Below are 20,946 nucleotides of genomic sequence, written 5' to 3' on the forward strand. Positions count from 1 at the left end.
AATAGCTCCCCGTACTAAGCCTAAGACATCGTAGGATGTAAAGCTGGGTACACAAGTGCGATTGCCCTCACTTTTATCGGTTCGGGTTTAGAGCTATATAAGACTTCAGTTATCTCGTTTGTCTTCAGTTATGTCGCTCGAGGCAGATAAGCTAGACCACGTCATTAAGAATGTACGTGCTAAATATTTATTAGCAAAACGGGCTCGCCTAGAGCGTAATGAAATCAATGAAGCTATTTTTCAACCAATTACTTCCCGACTTGAAAAGGTAGCACCTGCGCCCATTGTGAAACAAGAACCCTTACAATCTACTTTTAAAAACCCTCAACCTAAGGCTACATCTAGTAGCAGCGATGATGATTTACCACTGAATCTATGGTATAGGAAACATCAGAATTCTGAACCTACTACATCAGATGAATCCAATACCGATGAAGCACAAACATATCTAAGTAATTTTAACCCCAGAGTAAATGATGTCATATATGGAGTATATCTTCGCAAAAACAGATGGTTTATAGGAAATTCAGAAATATTCTTTCTCCCCAAAAGTGAGGTACGTGTGAATGATGAAGTTTTTCGGGCTGCACCTGGCTTATACGAACTACTATTCACACGAGATCCATCTGTATACTCCGACATGGCCTTAAAACAGTATAGACATTTACTTGAAATCACGAATGGATATTTTAAAAATAATAATGCTTTGACTGGACAGTATAAGACATTGGAACATCCAAAATTCGGCATTATATACCACATGTTTGGAGGTATCGGGTCGCAGCGGAAAGGTAGTGGACTAGTGCAAAAAACATTTGATTTGAAGCGCAAAAGAGACTATATTTACTGGGATGATCCAAACGAGTTAGTTTCTCGACTTCGCTTGTTACTGGCTTCACAATCAGCCGGACATAGTGGTCACGATAACGAAATACTCTCTATTCTGGAAGAACTGCGTGAAGCAGGTTACATATCATGAGTAAAGCTGGGATTGCCCGAGAGCTTCATGCTCCTGCAAGACGGAACTACAAACGTCGTAAGGTTATAGTGTATGGTCTTAATGATTTATTTCAGGCAGACCTTGTTGAGATGATTCCATATTCACGAATAAACAAGGGCTTCAAGTACATGCTAACAGTCATCGATGTGTATAGCAAGTTTGCCTGGGCCAGACCTGTACAATCGAAGAATGCAGCCGATGTAACCAAGGCTATGGCAGACATTCTGCGTGATGGACGCATACCGTCACACCTACAGACAGATCTTGGCAAGGAATTTTACAATGCAGCCTTCAAGGCTTTGATGAAAAAGCATGGTATCAATCACTACTCCACATTTAGTAATGTTAAAGCTTTTGTAGTAGAAAGGTTTAACAGAACATTGCGCACCAAGATGTGGCGTCAGTTCACAGTTAATGGTAATTACAAATGGTTAGATCTTTTGTCGAAACTTATAAGTGAATATAATTCCACAGTGCATTCTACCACGAAAATGAAGCCTAAAGATGTAAAGGATGATCGTCTGCTTGGGACTGTATTCACCAACACGAAGAAGAAAGATACACGCAAGCATAAAGCTAATGTTGGTGACATTGTGAGAATCTCCAAGCAGAAAGGTGTCATTGAGAAAGGTTTCACAGCGAATTGGAGTTCTGAACTTTTCCGTGTGACACATGTTCGCGAATCGGAACCCAGGACCTACTACCTCGAAGACTTGGACCATAAGCCTATTCGTGGTGGCTTCTATGCTGAAGAGATCCAGCCTACGATGTATCCGGACACATATTTGGTGGAAAAAGTTCTCAAACGAAGAAATGGCCGGTCTTTTGTGAAATGGTGGGGTTTCCCATCTCAATTTAATTCGTGGGTAGCAGATACAGAAATCGAGAAGCGCTAAAGGTGAATAACACCTCACTTACGTTTTTTTTTCAAGTACTTAGTCATGATTATTGTTTATACATACATTACAACATTTAAAGTATGATTATCGCACAGGAATTATCTCATGTCATTTATGAAGTTGGGTAGTCTAAATATATATTTGGCTATTCAATTGTTCTAGCTCCTGTAGCATACGCCTGTTTTGTCTGCTGCGGGAGTGACGTCTGTGCTCGGGAAGAGGCTTTCACAGCAGCGCGTGTTCGGGCAGGAGGAAACACGCAGAGCCACTCAGGGTGTTTGTGCCGTCAACCATAGGCTGCGCCGGGTTTTTGGAATGTGTTGTGCAGGATATTTCGAGCGAGTTCTGGGGTCTCACAGCATCGCTCCACTAACGTGGTAGTCCAAACTTTTAAAGACTTATGGAAACCGCCTGGATAAATGTATAAAACTGTATGGCAAATTCCATTGCGCCCATTGTAATGTTCAGCTACTTAAATTCTGGCTATTCGATCACCCATACTACTATGTATAATTGGGTCTCGAGTTAATGTTGTCTTTGTCACTATGATGTGTAGTGTGTGAATATTATGTGATTTTATTACTCGTTATTTACTTCTTTTAAATCATCGATTGTTCTTACCCCTTGCTGTTTGTAATAAGATTTAAATAAATATGTGTTTAACATTTACGTTGTTTGCTTTAATTTCAAAACATTTAATTGCCGCTATTATTGAATTGTAACTATAAGTTATTAGTCTCCTCAGCTAGAGTGATTGCTTTAATACATAAATTCTAACACTACCTTCGAGATGTCTTCCGCCACTACGAGAAGAGAGAGAGACTCTACACAACACCAATATTTTATAAATACTCTATCATATTTAATAAACATACATTAATAAATAATAATAATAATATGGCTACAGGTTCCAAACTTATCTCGACTGGTTACACATTGCATAACACTTGTAGGTTTTTAAATTCAAACTTGGCACCATCCGGCGACAATACCTTGAATTAAATATGGCCGACAGTGGTGCCATCCGGTAGCGACTTTATGAATTAAAGATGGCGATGGTGGCGCGCTCCGGCGGTAACTTTAAGAATTAAAGATGGCGACGGTGGCACACTCTGGTAGCAACACTAGGAACTAAAGATGGCGATGGTGGCGTCATCTGGTATCGATTGTATGAACTAAAATATGGCGACGGTGGCGCCATCTACCAGCCAACTTGAGAACCGAGATGGCGGCGCCTCTGGCAACTAATTTTTGAATTTGGCGCGCGATACTAGCGACATCTACCAGCCAACTTGAGAACCAAGATGGCGGCGCCTCTGGCAACTAATTTTTGAATTTGGCGCGCGATACTAGCGACATCTACCAGCCAACTTGAGAACCAAGATGGCGGCATGCGACACCTGCCTGCCGACTCCCTAACTAATATTTTGAATTTGGCACCATCTGGTAGTCTGTGCTGGAATTAAAGATGGCGATGGTATAATAATAATTTGAATTTCATGCATTTGGGAAGGCAAAGACACCCTCCCCCCTTTTATCATAAAACTTGACGTCAGTACGTGGCATATATAGATTATTTATTCCACCATATCCCAATTGGTCTCGTGGTCTAGTGGTCAAGGTGTCCGCCTCGTAACCACGACATCCTGGACGTTTTCACGTCCCATGGATCGAATCCCAGCCTCGGCACTGAAATTATTTTAGTTAAAGAAAAAAAATAAAATAATCCCTGCTGCTATCTGGTGGCGACCAACAGAACTATATGACGTCGCAAGATGGCTGCCTCCAGCAGACGGAAACAAGATGGCGGCCTGCAGCAGACGAAACAAGATGGCGGCCACCAGCAGACGAAAACAAGATGGCGGCCACCAGCAGACGAAAACAAGATGGCGGTTGATGTTTACATCGAATTTCAAAGTTCGAAAAAAAAAATTCAAATCCAAGATGGCGTCCGTGACACAAAGTGCAACGGTGACGTCACGATTCGAAGTTGGTGGAAATTTCTAGAAATACAAAATGGCGGATGGATTGGCATACAGATTAGCATGGATTAGCATACAGATTAGCATAGATTAGCATACGGATTAGCATAGATTGGCATAGATTGGCATAGATTAGCATAGATTGGCAAGGTCAAAGGTCAAGGTCAAAGGTCATGATGACGTCATCCAAGATGGCCGCCGATGACGTCATCCAAGATGGCCGCCGATGACGCCATCCAAGATGGCCGGCTCCTGGCTCCTCCGCCTGTTCTTGAACCCCCCATTTCCAACTACTGACATTAGAGAACTGAATATCAACTCCTTGGAGCGTTAAGTTACAGCATTTGTTAGGAATTAATTCAGTGAGCTTATGAGGAGAACCAATTAATATTGCTTGGGTTTTATTTGCATTCAGCCAGAGTTTATTAGGGGAGCGGGGGGTAATGAGGATCAGTGGGGAATGGCGATCACCCTCTTTTCTCTGTTCCTACGCATGTTGGGCGCATCCCGACGTGTGCTGCCATCTCTACTGACGCAATGGAACTACGTGCTCTTCCTACATCAGAGTCGTGTTGTTCTCCAGTGTGTAAAGTAATGTGGAAGTTTTTTTGCTGTTTTCTTGTAATTTTCTGCACTTATTGCTTTAAATGTAAGTAATAGCAATATACATATCGTCACTAAATAGTATTATTTACGTATTGCTAGTTATATTGACTTTATTTTAATGCCAAAGTGATTTTAAAAAAAGTTAATATTAACGTTTCTGTTGGGACCAATAAGATGGCGGGCATTTTGGGGCAATGGAGATCAGTGTGATCGCCATTCCCCGCTTATGGTCGCCATTCCCCGCAAGTTGTCATGTTGGTTTAATTAAGTTTATTGCGTCAATTAGATCTATTTTGAGTACATTTTTGGACAAAGACGTTGGTCAAGTCATGACTACAAAATACAAAATATTGAATAAATAATAAGAAAGAAATTATTCTGAAACACCGTCAAACAATGTCTTTTCTTCTGTTGGTAATTATGATTGTAAAAAAATGGCCAGCGTTTACATTTTTTGTAGCATTATCCTGAAACAATTGGTCTGACGCTTCCTATTTTTTTGTGTGCACTTAATAAATCGCGGCCGGTCGAGGCAGTGTGTGCGAAATAACAATGCTAGTGTAGTAAGCCCCCTAACAAATGCATATTGAAAACTTTTTTGCTATGTATCGTTAATTGATTATATCAATATCAATCAATCATAATCAATCAACATCAATATAATATTATGATTTGAGTTTGCAGAGAAGAATGGACTCCCTCACAATTTCAATAAAGCTAGCAGAATGCCAGGGCGGGACTGGCTTGACGGATTCCTGCGAAGAAACTCATCGCTTTCAGTTCGAAAGCCTGAAGCAACAAGCATGATGAGTATAAAGGGTTTCAACAGAGAAGAAGTGTCAAAGTTTTTTAATAACATTGAAGATGTAATGTCCAAGCATAAGTTTTCCCCTTCTCAAGTATTTAACATGGATGAAACAGGGATGGGGACTGTTCAAGAACCTGGCAATGTAATTGCGCCAAAGGGACAAAAAAGAATTGGTTCAGTTACGAGCTGGGAAAGGGGGGAAAATATTACTCTCATATGTTCAGTGGATGCTGCTGGTAGTTTTCTTCCGCCGTTGTTTGTGTTTCCACGAAAAAGAATGAGCCCTACTCTGGAAAATGATGGACCTCCTGGAGCAATGTACAAAAGCTCAAATAATGGTTGGTCAAATGAAACCATATTTATGGACTGGTTTCGACACTTCCACGACCATGTGAAATCATCTCCAGAGCAACCTGTTCTGTTGATCCTAAACAACCATCACAGTCATGTGATGCTTTAAGCATATAACTTTTCGAAACTCCATGGAATTGTCATGGTTTCAATTCCACCCCATTCCTCGCACCGCTTACAACCACTAGATGTCACATTTTTTGGGCCACTGAAGAAGGCGTACCATAGGGAATGTGATATTTTTATGAAGTTGAATGCACAGAGGATAATTAGGCCGGATGACTTTGCAGCTCTGTTTAATCGTGCCTATTCAAATGTAGCCACAATTGCCAAATGTGTATCAGGATTTAGAGCCACAGGGATTATGCCTCTGGATGGAAATATATTTACATATGAAGACTTCAATCTTGAAATAGAATGTGGAAACCAAACTACAGTACCCCAGGCTTCCTCTTCACAACAGGAGTCCACGCCATCAAATTAAATGACTACAACAGAACCAATTGCCGCACCCACTTCTACATGGAACCGTCTTACAGTTTATTTCGAAAGTGTTTTGCCTCTACCCGCAAAAGCACAATCAGTGAATACTGTTTTGAAAGGTAGAAGAAAACAACATTCAGAGATATTGACTGCCACACCACAAAAGAAGAATTTGGAAATGAAGGCCCAAAAGAAAATCGAAAAAAAGAAAAAAAAACCTAACAAATCTGCACAACGAAATAAAACAAAAGTGGACACTACATCAAGAAAAACTCCAGCAAGAAGATCCAGAAGGAACTTAAAAATGGAGTTTGCTTCAAGTTATACATCTTCAGAGTGCGACAATGTTGATAACGGAGATCTTTATAACGACGCTACAAGTGATGACATTTCTGAGTGCGATGAGGGAAAATGCTTAGTGTTAGGTGAATTTGGTATGGAAAATGAAATGTGGTATAGGTGCACAGTTTGTGGGCTTTGGGCTAGTTCTCTCTGTACTGGATGGGAGAGTCCTGAAGGCTACACTTGCGACTTATGTGTACGTAAAAATGCAAAATGATTCTAAAGAATCAGTTAACGATGTATAGGTACTTCTTACCTACTTCTTTTTTAATGCATACCTAGTCTAATTTGGATGTAGACTAATTAGCTGCATTTTTTTATTAGGGCCAATTGTACCATGTAAATTCTAGCGCCCTGTTCATATATTATTAATATCCGTTAATGTAGCCATAGTTATCCAAATGGCTGTAAATCGCTTATTTCATTCCAGGTTTAAAACAAGTTGACATTTGATGTTTTGATCACGATTGCCCCATATCATGATCGCTATTACCCCAAACTGTGGGTAATGGCGATCAATGTAGTAAATGTACTTAATATTTTTTAAATGTTAATGTTTTGTTGAAAATCAGTGGGTGACTATAAAATAATATAGTCTAATGTGTGCCAAAATTGTATGATTTTTTTCACTTCGTTAATAATGTTTTTTTATGTTGAAAAACGGATTTCTGCTTAAGTGATCGCCATTCCCCCCTGCTCCCCTAACTTTTGTCCACTTAGAGACAGAATCGAGATCATCATTGACAGAACAAATTGACTGATTGATATCGGTTGCTTTTGCGTGAATATATATTTGCACATCATCGGCATACATGTGGTATTGGCAATGTTTTAAGCATTTAGGTAAATCATTTATGAATAAAGTAAATATAAATGGCCCAAGAATTGAACCCTGAGGAACACCTGCTACTATTGGGAGCCACGTGGATACTACAGTGTATGCCGCAAATTGCATTTCCAGTCACAAAGGGTTGGGGGGGGGGGTTGTGAAGTAGAGTGAAGTATCCCTCAGAAGTTATGAAAAACATATGCTCGACTACTGCGATATGTAGTTCGCATTATTCCATGATGCACGAAGACATGAGAGGAGTAAATGTACGAAGAATCCACCTCGTATTATGTTTAGCTGCGTTAAGTGTCATTTTTTGGTTCACACGTATTGACAGTTAGAGACGACACGCGAAAAACTGTGAAGGCGAAGTCCATGCACCTACTGTGGAACTACCTGCAGACATTTCAAATCCTCGGTTTCGGTTGGAGACTTGTATCCGTACAAGAACACATGCAGATGGGCAGCAACCGATTGCGATGACGCCTGGACATGAAACTAAACACAAGACTGTGCTGTGCTCGGTGCATTACAGGTAAATGATGATGGATTCCACAATGCACTATCTGCATTTCGTGGAATGTTGAAAGACTACTTATATATTAATACGTTCAGTGAGTCGAAAGACATTTGTACTGTTCTTGACGTTATCAAGCAGGACATTACAAATCAGCATACTATGAAGTAGCAACGTACGGACCTATAAAATATAACTTGTGGCTGAACTGCGTATATGGTAAACCGTAACCGTTAGAGGACCAAGAGAAGAAGTACGCTTCCAAGACATCGGCTACAATGTACACTTCTGACGTTGTGAAGCAATTTATTGATATGGTATCGAAACACTCTATCGAAAAGCAAAATACTATGCAGGAAAATTATATGTCTCGTCTCTGTTTAAGTAAACCATTTGGAGCTGAGAATTATTCAGTTAAAGCCAATTCAGAACTAAATGTTTATTAGATTGCTAACTTGAGCAAGTGTTCCTGTAGTAGTGTACAATTTATATAATTCATTTTTGTTTGTAATTTTGTTGTTTTATTTGTTGAACCTGTCACTCTTATGGTAATTTTTGATGAAATTTTTTTATTGCATCAAACAAGGATCGAACTAAGCCGATCGAAAAATTATAATTTTAAAAGGGATTTTTTTATAGAATTTTGGAATTGTTTTCCAAATTTGAAGTTTAAAAATTTCTGAATTTCAAGATGGTTGCCTAGACACTGATAAGTTGGTGTATACTACGGTAATAAATAATTCATGCACTCTAGAGGGGAAATATTTCAACTAACATGGTGACAGCACCCTCTAACATACGAAAATAAGATTGAGACCTTCACCAGACAACATTATTGTGGACCCAAGATGGCTGCCATGATGTAATACTGGCTGTAACCTTGGCATGAGTGGTGGGAGGTCAGTTTGTTTGGTGGTTTTCCTGGAGGGAAGATCCATCGCTATTTTTAATTAAATAACCTCGTCGGATTCGAACCGAGGATTCCATGAGGCAAGAACGTTTTTTTAAATAAAATTTTTAATGTAATTATTTTTTATTAATTTTTGATTTTTCCTGTTAAAATCTGATAATATTTACGGATTTTCAAAATGGTGTCTGGAACGAAAATTGCACCATTAAATAATCCAAGACGGCGGCCGTGACTAAAAGTGCAACGATGACCTCATACACTTCCAAGATGGCGGACATAACGAAAAGTGATACGTTTCTAGAATCCGATATAGCTATCATAACGAAAATTTTAATGGCGATGTCTTACTTCAAAATGGCGGAACTATATATTAAAATTTGATAAATAATATTTTTTCAGTAATTTAAAATTTGTCTTACTTATCTAGCATAAAAATTGCAAATTTTCAAGATGGTGGGCGTAACGAACAGTGCAACGTTTCTAGTATCCAATATGGTGGGTTCATGATCAATTTTTATATTTAAATTTTATTTTAACTGTAATTAAGGATTGTTTTAATTTTTAAATTAATTAACTACATGTTTACTCTTGCCGGGAATTGAAGAGAGGTCAGGGATGAATTGGGTAACTAACGGTTTGATTTAAGCAATTTTGTTTTTGGAATGTTTTAAGAATTTTTGGTCAAAAATGAAAGAATTTTAAATTTACAATCAAGGTCCAATGTCTTGGTCTCGACGGGTTTGTGAGGCTTGTCGGAGGTGAATTTAAGTCATTTTTAGGAATTAAGGTTCTTTCAAAGGAGCAATTCCGAATTTCAAATTTTTGGGTTTTTTGAAGAACCAAACGGGATATTTTTCCTCAAAGCAGGAATTTTTCCCCCTCGAAATAGGGATATTTCTAGGAATGTTGAGGAATTTTTTTTGTTCAAGATGGCCGCCGTGACGTCGTGTGTCGGTCGGTCACTGACCCCCACCTAACACCTGAGCCCGGACCAGCCAGTGTATACTACTCGCGCTGTTCAGAAGCAGCGCACGTGTGTGGGCGGGCGAGCGCGGAGACGCGAGCCAACCAGTCTGGCCACTCCTGCTGGGCCGAGTACCGCTTCCCTAGTTCCGAGAACTCGCGCGGGGAAATCAATACTCGGCGCGGCAGTCCTTAGCGCATGCGCCGTCCGTGGGCGTCAAAGGAATTCCCCGCCCTTTTCCCCCTCCTAACCCTCATTCCCCTTCGACGCGGGGTTACGGAATCATTCACGATGCACACAAACACAAAAAAATTGGTTGTCTGTAAAGTCGGTTTACGGACGAGAGTTTAACGTGACAACGTCATAACAAAACATTGATGAAATGATTGCATACTTTTATGAATAAAATTGAATCATTTTTATTGAATTATCACTAATTTGTATGGATACAAAGGAGGAGTGAAATGAAATCTACAATTTAATTGATAAATTTACTTTTATTTGCACTCATTAATTCAAATATGTTTATTACCTTAACGAACAGATTATTGTAACTATAACGTTTATACATGTTTGCTATTTAACTTCTTCCAATCTGTGTTATTCTGTTAAGGATAGGACGATGATAGGAAAAGTAGGAAACGAATGGGAGTGTTTCAAGTTTAATGTGCCTCGAAAAAGTCAAATCGATGGTTATTCCAATCGAGTGGAAGAGAAATAGATGCTGCGCAAGCGTAAAATGAGCGTAACGGGACAAATCGTAACGGGACAATGTGCGTAACGGGGCAATTAGTCATCCTTTTTCGTGCGTGCAGCCGGCGTTCATCGTTTTATTAGACGTCACGTCAAAAAAAAAAACATTTTTCGTATTTAACACTGCATTTACATGAAATACAATTTTTTACATATAATACCGAACATTTTTAATTTATTTATTTTTCAGATATTTACTATCTGGCGTTAACCATACATATATATTTAAAAAAATGCCTTTAAATACAGATTAGGTGACAAATAATTAAAATATAGAAAAAAATGTTCTCAGCTGCATTTATAACAGTTTTGCCTGTTGTAGGAACAATTTTAATGCACCTCATAACCAAGTCTACAGTGATACTTAAATTAAAGCTTTGGAGGGTAAATAAAGTTACTCGATTCACGCAACTGTGTATTTTTCTTAGTGTTAAAGGTGAATGTTATGATCAAGGTAAGAAAAAATGTAGCGAGGATTTTTTAAAAAAAAATTATTTGTTCTTTATTTAACAGTACGTACATGAGTCACACACTTTCTTTTAAGAATGTTATTTTAATGTTTTATTTGTTTTCATTATATTAATAATTTTATATTTTAAATGATGTTACAATCAAACAATATTTTAAAAAACCATGGAATTCAATAACTGGACTTTATTTTGTTTTATTTTGCTTATTAATGTGCGTTTTTTAATATTGGAAAGCTATTCAGGGAACGGTTTACAAATAACTATAAGTATTAGTGGTCCCTGGGGGGGGGGGGGGGGGGGAGAATAAACTCCCGGGTAAGAATCCGAACCCAGTATTACTGCGAATACTATTTTGTATTGAGACTATTGTTTTAATGGAAAAGTTAAAATTTGTAAATATCTATAATTTTACATAAATATTTCTTTTACATTTGCAAAAAAAAAAAAAATACAGTGTAGGTAGTGATACGATTTTTCTAATACCTCAATGCTAAAACGAACCTTGGAAAGAATAAATAAAACTTTTCAAGCTATTTATTTTACTTATATTTAAGAAATTAAGTATTTTGTTTATAAAAGTTATGAAACCCTCAGATTTTTATTACTTTTAAATTTGACACAATTGAATTTTTATTAAAATGGCACGGTGAAAGTGATAGGATTTAATTCAGTGGTCGGATTTGATGAAACATGGGTGAATTTTATATGTACCTACTGTGTGTGTGTGTATGGTACAATAATAGCAGACTAACAGCATGCTTTTCTTAAATCTCTCATGGTTATATCAGCCAAATGGAATGTTCAAAACCCTAAAAATAAATTGCAGGGCTGTTTCTACACAAGCAAAAAAAAATCCTCAGTTTCCCATACAGTTTTATATACATTTTGACTATTTATTGTGTACCTAAATATAAGGATAGCATTTAGGTGTAGCGGTGTAGCTATAGTTTATGAATAATACACCCATTGCGACCCATTTATTGTAAATCCATAGCTTGACAAAACAGCACTCATGTTTGTCACGTTTCAAATCTTGTAGCACAAATATGAAGAAAAAAAATGCGAAGATTCAATATCATTGAGTGTCAGTAGTTGGAAATAGGGGGTTCAAGAACAGGCGGAGGATCGAGGATCCGGCGGCCATCTTGGATGACGTCATCTAATCCGTATGCTAATCCATGCTAATCCGTATGCTAATCTATGCTAATCTACGCTAATCCATGCCAATCTACGCTAATCCATGCCAATCTATGCTAATCCATGCCAATCTATGCTAATCCATGCCAATCTATGCCAATCAGTATGCCAATCTATGCCAATTCGTATGCCAATCTATGCCAATTCGTATGCCAATCTATGCCAATTCGTATGCCAATCTATGCTAATCCATATGTTAATCCATGCTAATCCATATGCTAATCCATGCTAATCCATCCGCCATTTTATATTTCTAGAAATTTCCACCAACTTCGAATCGTGACGTCACCGTTGCACTTTTCGTCACGGCCGCCATCTTGGATTAGAATTTTTTTTTCGAACTTTTGAAATTCGATGTAATCATCAGCCGCCATCTTGTTTCGTCTGCTGGTGGCCGCCATCTTGTTTTCGTCTGCTGGTGGCCGCCATCTTGTTTTCGTCTGCTGGAGGCAGCCATCTTGTGACGTCATATAGTTCTGTTGGTCGCCACCAGATAGCAGCAGGGATTATTTTATTTTAACTAAAATATTTTCAGTGCCGAGGCTGGGATTCGATCCATGGGACGTGAAAACGTCCAGGATGTCGTGGTTACGAGGCGGACACCTTGACCACTAGACCACGAGACCAATTGGGATATGGTGGAATAAATAATCTATATATGCTACGTACTGACGGCAAGTTTATGATAAATGGGGGAGGAGGGTGTTTTTGCCTTCCTTAATGCATACCTAAGGCCCCACATTTTAAATTAAAATTATTATACAGCCGCCATCTTTAATTCCAGCACAGACTACCAGATGGCGCTAAATTCAAATATTAGTTAGGGAGTCGGCAGGCAGGTGTCGCATGCCGCCATCTTGGTTCTCAAGTTGGCTGGTAGATGTCGCTAGTATCGCGCGCCAAATTCAAAAATTAGTTGCCAGAGGCGCCGCCATCTTGGTTCTCAAGTTGGCTGGTAGATGGCGCCACCGTCGCCATATTTTAGTTAATATAATCGATACCAGATGACGCCACCATCGCCATTTTTAGTTCCTAGTGTTGCTACCAGAGTGTGCCACCGTCGCCATCTTTAATTCTTAAAGTTACCGCCGGAGCGCGCCACCATCGCCATCTTTAATTCATAAAGTCGCTACCGGATGGCACCACTGTCGGCCATCTTTAATTCAAGGTATTGTCGCCGGATGGTGCCAAGTTTGAATTTAAAAACCTACAAGTGTTATGCAATGTGTAACCAGTCGAGAAAAGTTTGGAACCTGTAGCCATATTATTATTATTATTTATTAATGTATGTTTATTAAATATGATAGAGTATTTATAAAATATTGGTGTTGTGTAGAGTCTCTCTCTCTTCTTCTCGTAGTGGCGGAAGACATCTCGAAGGTAGTGTTAGAATTTATGTATTAAAGCAATCACTCTAGCTGAGGAGACTAATAACTTATAGTTACAATTCAATAATAGCGGCAATTAAATGTTTTGAAATTAAAGCAAACAACGTAAATGTTAAACACATATTTATTTAAATCTTATTACAAACAGCAAGGGTTAAGAACAATCGATGATTTAAAAGAAGTAAATAACGAGTAATAAAATCACATAATATTCACACACTACACATCATAGTGACAAAGGCAACATTAACTCGAGACCCAATTATACATAGTAGTATGGGTGGTCGAATAGCCAGAATTTAAGTAGCTGAACATTACAATGAGCGCAATGGAATTTGCCATACAGTTTTATACATTTATCCAGGCGGTTTCCATAAGTCTTTAAAAGTTTGGACTACCACTTTAGTGGAGCGATGCTGTGAGACCCCAGAACTCGCTCGAAATATCCTGCACAACACATTCCAAAAACATGACGTAGCCTATGGTTGACGGCACAAACACCCTGAGTGGCTCTGCGTGTTTCCTCCTGCCCGAACACGCGCTGCTGTGAAAGCCTCTTCCCGAGCACAGACGTCACTCCCGCAGCAGACAAAACAGGCGTATGCTACAGGAGCTAGAACAATTGAATAACCAAATATATTTAGACTACCCAACTACATAAATGACATGAGACAATCCCTGTGCGATAATCATACTTTAAATGTTGTAATGTATGGAAATAAATACTCTCCACTCATTTTTCAAAAATCAATACTTAATTCGACATTCATATTCAAAATCAACACTCAATTAAACACTCATTCTCCATCTGCACCCGATACAGAACTAAGTTACAAAAATTAAGATACACCTCTTAATATCAACTGTTTAAATTTTATTAAATCATAAAATACAATTTATAAATATTCTTCATCCAACTAAACATTATTTTATTCTATATAACATCTACATCTTAGAGCATTAAGTATACTGTACATGTTTCTTTGATAACAGACAAATCTTTAATTTAATGATTGCATTTAATTTTTACAGTTAAATAATATTTTGAAAATTAAATGTTGACAAATTAATAACATGTCCAGCGGCCATATTGAAATTTTGTACTGTGATATAAATTTGAGGACAACGATCCTGAAGAAGCTAGTTGAATCATAGATCTCATCCAGTACCCGTGTACTGTGGTCAAAATGTCTTTTGATCCATCTGCTGAGTATGCAGAGGTAACGTCTGGATTCCGTCGTGTGTTCTTCGTGACAGCTGATGGTCAGTTCCAGCTGGAGGTCTGCAACTTTGGTCATCACTGGGTGTCGAACTGTGACGAGGACAACCTAGATGTACGCAATCAAGCATGTAGTAAGGTCAACTGTGTTATATATCATATACGACCTGACAGTAAATTTCCCACAAGCTTAGACATACTTAAGGCTGCATCAGCAACCGAAACGTTACGTGTGCGTCCAGGACAAGCGTCAATGAAGTGTGAGTTGCGGCGTAGCACCGGCGCGGTTATACCCCTTTTGTGATGTGAGGCACTGAATGTTGCAGAGAAATAATGTCATTTTTGCCAGTACTCACGATAACTGATGTGTGAAGCTGTGCTAGCTCTGCAAGGCTGATGCTAGTTCTACAGGTATGACTGCAAGGCTGCAGTGCTGATGTTGTCTCTAGGATGCTGAATGTCAGACTGGTTGTAACAACCTTTGGTGTCGTAGTACACACAAATTTATAATTCGTCTTCATCACTATCCCCCAAGCCACTATCCGTTCCTTCATCCACATCTTCGTTCGCCTCTTGCGCTTCCTTTGCGTCCTCGATGCAGGTCATAACAGCATGATATAAATAGGTAATAAATTCCTCTTCCTCAGGGAACTCAGCGAGAATGTTGAGGGTGGAGGATGTAAGGTGGTAATGTATTTCATTAAAGTCCATACCTATGTAGCGACGTACTACCTCCATTACAAATTCCCGAACATCGTCCATCGTAACACTGTTTAAATTACAATCGCAAACACTCTCCGCGTAAACACTGGTGGAAGCCATGATGATAGGAGCGTGGTTAGAAGCAGACTACCACGTTAGCATGGAGATGTCGTCAGAGCCCCACACACCACTGGGTGGCAGTTACGGTGACTCCAGAACTCGCTCGAAATATCCTGCACAACACATTCCAAAAACATTATGTAGCCTATGGTTGACGGCACAAACACCCTGAGTGGCTCTGTGTGTTTCCTCCTGCCCGAACACGCGCTGCTGTGAAAGCCTCTTCCCAAGCACAGACGTCACTCCCGCAGCAGACAAAACAGGCGTATGCTACAGGAGCTAGAACAATTGAATAACCAAATATATTTAGACTACCCAACTACATAAATGACATGAGATAATTCCTGTGCGATAATCGTACTTTAAATGTTGTAATGTATGTATAAACATTAATCATTCCAAAGTACTTGAAAAAAAAAAATGTAAGTGAGGTGTTATTCACCTTTAGCGCTTCCCGATTTCTGTATCTGCTACCCACGAATTAAATTGAGACGGGAAACCCCACCATTTCACAAAAGACCGGCCATTTCTTCGTTTGAGAACTTTCTCCACCAAATATGTGCCCGGATACATCGTAGGCTGGATCTCTTCAGCATAGAAGCCACCACGAATAGGCTTGTGGTCCAAGTCTTCGAGGTAGTAGGTCCTCGGTTCCGATTCACGAACGTGTGTCACACGGAAAAGTTCAGAACTCCAATTCGCCGTGAAACCTTTCTCAAAGACACCTTTCTGCTTGGAGATTCTCACAATGTCACCAACATTAGCTTTATTATTGCGTGTATCTTTCTTCTTCGTGTTGGTGAATACAGTCCCAAGTAGACGATCATCCTTTACATCTTTAGGCTTCATTTTCGTGGTAGAATGCACTGTGGAATTATATTCACTTATAAGTTTCGACAAAAGATCCAACCAAAAAACACCTCAAAGTCTTTTACAAACATAATATTTATTACTCAATTTCTATCCTACTACAGAATCACTTGCGAAAGCCAGCAATCTTATAAACATTTAGCCCTGCATAGACGTGCAACGACTACTTCTTAGCTCCAAATGGCTCCAAATGCTCCAAACAGCCTTCAAATGCTCCAACAGCTCCAAAAAAAGGCTCCAAATGCTTGACAGCTCCAAATGGCTCCAAATGCTCCAAACGGCTCCAAATGCTCCAAATGCCTCCAAATGGCTCCAAATGCTCCAAACGCTCCAAATGTCTCCAAAAGGCTCCAAATGCTTCAAAAGACTCCAAATGCTCCAACAGCTCCAAAAAATGCTCCAAATGCTTAACACAGCTCCAAATGGCTCCAAATGCTCCAAATGGCTCCAACAGCTCCAAAAGGCTCCAAATGCTTCAAAAGGCTCCAATTGTTCCAAGATCTCCATCTTCAATTGGTTCCAACTGATTCCAATTACTTTTCTTATCGAACTTGGCATGATTACTAACATGTCTTTATTAGTATACATTTTGGCTGGCAGTGGTAACGTATTTTGCACCTTTAAGTTATAAGTTTTATTTAGAAATCAGATTTCGATAAATGGTAGATACCATTTGGAAAGAAAATATATTAATTTATCTTCAAGTTTATACACATACATTTAATTTAAGCCATTATTGTATGTAGCCAGCTTCCCTCAGTTCTTTGAGTATGAAGGATATTTCTTTAATGTTCGAATAGTTTCCTGCACAAAGCGATCCATGTAGTAGTCGTAGCCTGTCAACCAATATGTTAGGATCTTCCCATGAGGTATAATCAAACTCTTCTGCTGCGTTCATCATCCTTGCATGTTTATAATAAATATTATCTCTGGTGTCTATCGTTTTAACACCAACCTCAAGGTCACTTTTGTCATCGTGCCAGTGATTATCACAAGCTTGATCAGGATAATTTATTTTATTACGATGTTTCCATCGTTTTGGTCTCAAACCACCATCACAGTCTTCACTCTTGCATGCTTTTGGTGCTTCAGCACAATACTCAATCATGTCAGCCTTAGATGTGTCAGCACAGTCTTCGTTCACGCCAGCTTCTGATGTGTCACCACAGTCTTCAATCATGTCAGCACCACAAACTTGATCAGGATAATTTATTTTATTACGTCGTTTCCATCGTTTTGGTCTCAGACCGCCATCACAGTCTTCGATCTTACCTGCTTTAGGTGCTTCAGTACAGTACTCAATCATGTCAGCCTCAGATGTGTCACCACATTCTTCAATCATGCACGCTTCAGATGATTCATCAAAGTCTTCGACCTTGTAAGCTTCAGATGGTTCTCCATCTTTCTCATTTTCATGGAGACGACTAGATATTGGAGTAAATATATTTTCATTTCTAATGTGGTTACAACTACCTTCGTTTGTTTTAAATTTTAAATTATTATCTTCATCTAGATCAGTAATTTTAGCATTAGCTTTTTCGCCTTCGTTCCTCTTCCGCGATGTTGTAGCCCAGTCTTCGTTATCTTTATTCATCTTAATTGTACAGGTCTTGTAATGTCTATCCAAGTAATATCTTCTACCAAAGGATTTCTGACACTGACTGCAATGAAACGGTTTTTGACAAGGACCCAAATTACACTCGCTTCTCTCATGTCGTTTAGCATTCTTTCTCAAGGTAAACACCTTGCTACAGTATCTACAGTGATGACGTTTCGATACAGCGTCAGATCCTAAATCGGAATTCATATTAGTTACCGAGACTAATGCCAGATGCAAACTAAGAGTTTTAAATTAGATATATTACTTAAATAGAATTTTTTAATTATTTCATCAGCGAGAATTAATTTATCTCATTCAAAGGTACTTGTTGCAAGTAGTTCTGCTTTTCAACAACATATGACACCACGTATTGCTTGCAGGTAAATAATATTTCTTCCTTTCATGCGGGATGCAGGATTCTCACTAACGATCGCAATAAAGGGATGACATCTCTAGACTCCAAGGAGAAGGTAGTTTGTTCTTCCAGTTAGTGTTTCTCAGATTTCTCAGGGTATATATTATTATTTGACTGAATAATGATTTTTTTCTTTTAAATTCCACCTAATAAAAATAAAATAGAAGCACTCAGAGAAAACCATCAGGGATGATGTCGTTTATAAACATCATAAATTACCATTTTTTTTAAATATTCCAAATTTAATCCTGCTTAAGCAAAGAGTTCTAGCACAAGCGGGCTTGTGAACTCTCATGTTGCTTAAGCAAAGAGTTCACAAGCCCGCTTGTGCTAGAACTCTCATGTTGCTTAAGCAAAGAGTTCACAAGCCCGCTTGTGCTAGAACTCTCATGTTGCTTAAGCAAAGAGTTCACAAGCCCGCTTGTGCTAGAACTCTCATGTTGCTTAAGCAAAGAGTTCACAAGCCCGCTTGTGCTAGAACTCTCATGTTGCTTAAGCAAAGAGTTCACAAGCCCGCTTGTGCTAGAACTCTCATGTTGCTTAAGCAAAGAGTTCACAAGCCCGCTTGTGCTAGAACTCTTTGCTTAAGCAGGATTAAATTTGGAATATTTAAAAAAAATGGTAATTTATGATGTTTATAAACGACATCATCCCTGATGGTTTTCTCTGAGTGCTTCTATTTTATTTTTATTAGGTGGAATTTAAAAGAAAAAAATCATTATTCAGTCAAATAATAATATATACCCTGAGAAATCTGAGAAACACTAACTGGAAGAACAAACTACCTTCTCCTTGGAGTCTAGAGATGTCATCCCTTTATTGCGATCGTTAGTGAGAATCCTGCATCCCGCATGAAAGAAAGAAATATTATTTACCTGCAAGCAATACGTGGTGTCATATGTTGTTGAAAAGCAGAACTACTTGCAACAAGTACCTTTGAATGAGATAAATTAATTCTCGCTGATGAAATAATTAAAAAATTCTATTTAAGTAATATATCTAATTTAAAACTCTTAGTTTGCATCTGGCATTAGTCTCGGTAACTAATATGAATTCCGATTTAGGATCTGACGCTGTATCGAAACGTCATCACTGTAGATACTGTAGCAAGGTGTTTACCTTGAGAAAGAATGCTAAACGACATGAGAGAAGCGAGTGTAATTTGGGTCCTTGTCAAAAACCGTTTCATTGCAGTCAGTGTCAGAAATCCTTTGGTAGAAGATATTACTTGGATAGACATTACAAGACCTGTACAATTAAGATGAATAAAGATAACGAAGACTGGGCTACAACATCGCGGAAGAGGAACGAAGGCGAAAAAGCTAATGCTAAAATTACTGATCTAGATGAAGATAATAATTTAAAATTTAAAACAAACGAAGGTAGTTGTAACCACATTAGAAATGAAAATATATTTACTCCAATATCTAGTCGTCTCCATGAAAATGAGAAAGATGGAGAACCATCTGAAGCTTACAAGGTCGAAGACTTTGATGAATCATCTGAAGCGTGCATGATTGAAGAATGTGGTGACACATCTGAGGCTGACATGATTGAGTACTGTACTGAAGCACCTAAAGCAGGTAAGATCGAAGACTGTGATGGCGGTCTGAGACCAAAACAATGGAAACGACGTAATAAAATAAATTATCCTGATCAAGTTTGTGGTGCTGACATGATTGAAGACTGTGGTGACACATCAGAAGCTGGCGTGAACGAAGACTGTGCTGACACATCTAAGGCTGACATGATTGAGTATTGTGCTGAAGCACCAAAAGCATGCAAGAGTGAAGACTGTGATGGTGGTTTGAGACCAAAACGATGGAAACATCGTAATAAAATAAATTATCCTGATCAAGCTTGTGATAATCACTGGCACGATGACAAAAGTGACCTTGAGGTTGGTGTTAAAACGATAGACACCAGAGATAATATTTATTATAAACATGCAAGGATGATGAACGCAGCAGAAGAGTTTGATTATACCTCATGGGAAGATCCTAACATATTGGTTGACAGGCTACGACTACTACATGGATCGCTTTGTGCAGGAAACTATTCGAACATTAAAGAAATATCCTTCATACTCAAAGAACTGAGGGAAGCTGGCTACATACAATAATGGCTTAAATTAAATGTATGTGTATAAACTTGAAGATAAATTAATATATTTTCTTTCCAAATGGTATCTACCATTTATCGAAATCTGATTTCTAAATAAAACTTATAACTTAAAGGTGCAAAATACGTTACCACTGCCAGTCAAAATGTATACTAATAAAGACATGTTAGTAATCATGCCAAGTTCGATAAGAAAAGTAATTGGAATCAGTTGGAACCAATTGAAGATGGAGATCTTGGAACAATTGGAGCCTTTTGAAGCATTTGGAGCCTTTTGGAGCTGTTGGAGCCATTTGGAGCATTTGGAGCCATTTGGAGCTGTGTTAAGCATTTGGAGCATTTTTTGGAGCTGTTGGAGCATTTGGAGTCTTTTGAAGCATTTGGAGCCTTTTGGAGACAT

The sequence above is a fragment of the Bacillus rossius genome, chromosome 17 (assembly GCF_032445375.1).
Source record: "Bacillus rossius redtenbacheri isolate Brsri chromosome 17, Brsri_v3, whole genome shotgun sequence".
NCBI classification, from domain to species: Eukaryota; Metazoa; Arthropoda; class Insecta; order Phasmatodea; family Bacillidae; genus Bacillus; species Bacillus rossius.